Genomic DNA, 5,842 nt, shown 5'->3' with positions numbered 1-5,842 from the left:
CCAAACATGAAACAACAGCTGTGAGAACTCACTCTACAGGTTCGGTTATGGGTGGTAGGGTGTTGGGATAAGCAGGGTGGCTCGGGTGAGGTAACGGGGGAACTTGTTCACGATAGACCATACGTCTGATCATATTAGGGTACCAATCCCAGCTAACTTCGTTTTCGTACATGCCTCCGAATAAGCGATACCTCTTCGGTGCAGGAGCTTCGAGCTCCGGGACTACTCGGGGTGGCGATGAGTTGGGAAGATGCGGTTCCTTTCCAGGGGCGTGAGACATCGGGTCGGATGATGATGACGATGGCGTCGACATCCTTACAGGTAAGCAGTGTATGCGCGCGCGTATGAGTGAAAGAGGTAAAGAGATAAGATAACAAAGACTACACAAATCTATGCAGTGCGTATCATTATAACTAATGGGTCGTCGTGGTTATAGTCTAGTATGCATGCAGCTTCTAGTTCGCTATAACCAATGGCTCTGATACCAATCTGTCACACCCTCAAAATCCACTAACGGAGTTTTACCGTCAGAGGGTGTGAACTAACAGGATCGGAATAATTAGTTATAATCAAACCATAAAACAAAGTTTCAAAACCATGAAAACGTTTACGAGAAATTAAATGCGGAAGCGTAAAAACCTTTAACCAAAAGTTGCGTCACGCAGGACGACTTAAAACCAATGATAACTGTTAAAAATAAGTTTGCATAACAAAAGCGTTTTCAAGCAATGCATGTTCCTAAACGCGCGCCCGCCTCGGCTACCTGAGAATAACATACTAAAAGTGTCAACACAAGGTTGGTGAGTTCACAAGTTTATAAAAAAATAAATGTTTAGCGTTTGCGTTCAGCGTTTTGCGTTAAGCGTTGTGCGTTACAGCGTTACAGCGTTTTGCGTTACCATATAGTGTTATGTCAATTATATATCTATAGGTAGCTAGCCTATAAAACAAGTATCACTAAGTGTTCGACACCGAAGCTGACTGTTTATCAATTTGCCTTGCCACCAGGTCGTCCAGACCATGGTATGTGTTTAGCCAAGATTACACCCGCTCGACATCCAGTCGAGTTTAGCGTTGGGTGGGGTTTGTCAAACCCAGTAGTACTACTCAACAGTGACTCGCTATTATCCAAATATTAACCGGTTCGATGTTATGAAGGACTTTAGTTTACGCGTTTGCCACTTAGTCTTTACAAGTGATATATAATCTATATTAACAAAATCTTAAATGCGTTGCGGAGTATGTTATCTCCCCCAAGAGAAAAGCGTTTAAAGAGTTTAAAAGGGGAAAGTGAAACTCACTGTTTGCGAAGAAATTCCCAAATTAAATCACCAAGATGCGCGTCACAAAAAAACTCTCTCTAGCGTTCTAAAACAACAAAGAGATTTTTCTAAGTGTCAAAATATTATCGAGTCTCTAGACCCGGCACATAATACCTATGCACATAACATGTTTCGTTTTTCGTTTGTGAATCATGTGTGACTTTAACAAGTGTATTTGTGACACATTACATGTGTAAGCAATCATATATGTGTCATGTATTCATAAAGTACATCACTAGCAATTTCTCCTCGTAAGGGCATTTTGGTCAAATCATGACAATTAACTAGCCATTATGGATAAGGGCAATTTGGTAAAATTATGACAATCAATTAGCAATTATTCCCCACAAGGGTAATTTGGTCAAAACACAACAATTATATAGCAAGTATCATGTTTCATGCGTTTTCACAAAACTCAGCAGCTAGTTTCACCGAGACAGAAATTTTACTTGAAAGATTGTACTATTCCACTGATCATAGCATCTCAATTAATTTACCAAAAATCATCACAGAAGCATATATGTCTTAGGTTTCCAGAACATATTTTATTATATTTTTATTCCACATAGTTTTCTCACAATCATCAAATCATTACAGCAAACTCATAACAGTTAAATTCATGCGCAACAGAATGTTATTTGAAATTCCCATTAAAAGAAAAATCCAATAAATGCAAGACCACTTGGGTTAGGTTCCTAACTCAATAAGTCAACTTCCAGAAGTGGAACCAACCCAATTGGTCTCGTAGTTCATGAGATATAATATTTACAAAACAACCTAACAGCTGGTCTAACAGCTCAGCTTTGCACAACGTTTTTGTAAAATCATAAAAGTTAACCTTTACTTGTCCAAAAATTACAAATTTATACTCTATAGAAACTAGACTCAACCTATTTTACTGTAGTATCAATAATCTCAACCAATTTTTACATTTACACTTCGTTAAAGTCACTTAAACATCAATAACACATTCTGTCCAGAAACTGTTTGCATCCAAACTCAACATATTAACTATCTATGGACTATCATGCATTCATATAACACTCTAGACTCCATAAACACCATCCATGCACATCAATTACACATTACATACATGATTAGGGTTCTTGTTTGAACTCAATTCAAAGACTCAACAATTAACGTATAACAATATCAATACTAGTTGTCATATCATTATCAAATCATCATCCAATCAAACAAAATCATATGAACACATAACCATATAGAATCGGCAGCTAGGGTTTGTGATTAACCCAACAAACATCAAAATCAAGTATAAAGGATGCATAGGATAATCGATTATACCTTCCTAGCACCTAATTCTTCAATCAAACACTTGATTTCTTGATTGTATGTGTGTGTGTAAGTCGACGGCAGCCAACGGAGGGGGAAAGGGTTTCCGATCAGGACTTGTGTGTGGGGAGAATAATAATAAGTTAGGGTTTAGTTATTATTTATAAACATAATATGTTACACTCAAGTCCCTCCACTTTCAATTGTTGTTTTTCTAACTTAAATAACTAGTTTACCTCTTGAGTTAACGTTTATAACCATGTTATCACACAACACATAAGTCTAACACATAATTATCACATAATTACTGTTTTGACGTTTTTCGTTTATTCATCAATCGTTTGCGTCAACTCGTTTGCGTTTCGGTGCAATTCCCGAAAGACTACACATGTAGTAAGTGTTAAGCGTCATTTAAACCCTAGTTTAAATGTAATGAAGTGTGCGTTATAGATTCAGTGATCTTAAGTTTGAATTGACGGAGTTGAGTTAACGGAGTTAACCTGAAATTGACGATTGTCACATGTTTAGTCCCTGTAGTTTGGATCTGGGTACAAAACGGAATTAAAGTCTTGTAACGGGTATAAAATGCATATCTTTGAAAGTTATTTATATATATTTTAATATTAAATAAATATGATAAACCATTTGTAGGTCCAAAACGACCACTCGAACGGTTTTGCTCTTGACACGGTTTTCGAGACATGTGCGGTAAATCAAACGACCGAACATAAATAAAGATAAGATATAAATGAACGATCTCGTTGTCGGTTAAAATATTGATAACATTAAAACAAAGAACCGACCCACCCAAGGTGAGCTCCCCTTGGGTGGATGATTTACACCTTTGAAACACACACACACAAACAAAGACAACAATTCCCTATTTATAGTCTAACTAATACAAATAGACTAGAAGATCTCCCGTTGAAGATAAACGCGCGTGCCGAAGCTCTCATTTCATGTCATGTTTCCCCGTCGGCTTAAATTATTCACTTGACCATAAAATATATAACGAGTTTCGTAATTTGATATCGCAAGTCACAAATATTGGCCTTACAATCACCCCCCTTGGCTTGTGATATCAATACATCGTCGAACCGTGTCTCCCATATTCACGAATAAACCCGATAAAGTCGAAGCCTCTACAATCACCCCTAAAGGTATGATCCACTGGGGACAACGATGAAATGAACAAAGCTTGTTATTTAATTTTTAAGTCCAAATTCATATCTAATTTGTTCAAAGTTCCTCAACTTCTCGAACGCTTCGAAAATAACATATAAATAACATGCTTTGAACACAGTCCAACAATGACGAAAACCCGAACAAATTTGACTTTCTTCAGTTGGTCAACCCCGAAAAATAAACGACACACTCGGCTTGAATCGGCTCCATAAGGCTTAGACAATGTGGAAAAATTCAGTGGGCTCACCAACCATTTGTAAGCCCAAACCTTAAATAAACATGCAACCCAAGTAGAAAGAAGTGGGATAGTTCATTATTTGCTTTAGGTTTGTGATGAACCCAAATAATGAGCCCAACCCAAAGTATGAGTAACCTTGCCCAAAAAGAAAACATCCATCCTAAACCCTAGCTGCCATATTATATGTCCAACACTCCAGCCACCATTCATCTTACCAGCCGTTACCTAGCCCTTCCGGTCGCCAAAAAAATGCCGAAGCCTCCGGAGGCCACATCTCTCCATTTTCAACCACCACTTGCAGCAGCCACTTATCCGAAATAACAGCCGCCAGATCTAGGTCTCCACAGCCACCATAGCCGCCACCACAATGCGCTGGAATACCGTATCGCCGGAAAAACGTTTCCGGTGACTGGCCGCATGAAACACAGTTCCAGCCAACCCATCCACGACCATTCTAGCGGCCGCCATGCTCCACCACTACATCCACTACAGCCGCGGCCTTCCACCATCAATTTTCTGGAAAAAAACGCTCACCCATTACCGGATCTTATCATCGGAAAAACATTATTCCGGTGATGACCGGCTAATCGCTGGAAAACCGTTTTCGGCCACTACCCAGCCACCACCACTTCAAACAACCTCTCTTCTCTCTTCTTTTCTTCCTTCCTTTCTTCATTTTACTCCGTCGTAGCCGGAAACAGTGTCCGAAAAATAGTTTTTTAATAATAACTTGAAACCCGGACAACCATCATTTACCACCACCAGCATTTACCGGTAAACCCGTAGGTCACACCTTTATCCAACAGTTTCTACGACCCGAAATAACCGAAAACCGCGCATCGGAGTTTGATATTTCGCATCTTCAACTTTGAAGTCGTTGCCGGAATGGACCATAGGGTCCCTGGATTTTCCGAGAATGGTGGAATGGTTCCCGAAACGCTCAGATCGGGCACTTGTAGATCCCGAACATCTGGATCTACAAGGAGAATGCTTCAAACACGCTTATTTTCCACTTTATTTCCAATATCTTCAAACTTTATTTTCAAAACTTCAACGGGTTTTAACGTCTCGGTTCGGGTAATAGCGGAATTAGAACCTGAATATTAAGAGCAAAGTTGAATCATAAGATTCGACCCGCTCTGATACCAGTTGTAGGTCCAAAACGACCACTCGAACGGTTTTGTTCTTGACACGGTTTTCGAGATGGGTGCGGTAAATCAAACGACCGAACATAAATAAAGATTACGTATAAATGAACGATCTAGTTGTCGGTTAAAAGATTGATAACATTAAAACGAAGAACCGACCCACCCAAGGTGAGATCACCTTGGGTGGATGATTTACACCTTTGAAACACACACACAAACAAAGATAACAAGTCCCTATTTATAGTCTAACTAATACAAATAAACTAGATAATCTCCCGTTGAAGCTAAACGCGCGTGCCGAAGCTCTCTTTTCGTGTCTGGTTTCCACGTCGGCTTAAATTATTCCATTGACCATAAAATATATAACACATTTCGTAATTTGATATCGCAAGTCACAAATATTGACCTTACACCATTAATATTAAAATAATAATTTTTCGATAAACGCGATATATTTTTTTATTGATAAAATAACCTGAACATAAAAGCGGGTCGGGTAACGGTTAATAAAATAATAAGTTTGAAAACCCGTGGTGTTACAGTTTACTATCATTATAGCGTCACTTTCAAATGACGGCTTCCAATTATTACCCATTTTAAGATATAAAAAAGAAATAAATCTATAAAACTTCATAACACAAAAATTTATGTATAAA

The sequence above is a fragment of the Bidens hawaiensis genome, unplaced genomic scaffold, assembly GCF_021521415.1.
Source record: "Bidens hawaiensis isolate Kalapana, Puna unplaced genomic scaffold, B.hawaiensis_p1.1 tig00035325_1, whole genome shotgun sequence".
In the NCBI taxonomy this organism is placed as follows: Eukaryota; Viridiplantae; Streptophyta; class Magnoliopsida; order Asterales; family Asteraceae; genus Bidens; species Bidens hawaiensis.
Note: the sequence above shows the minus strand (reverse complement) of the source record.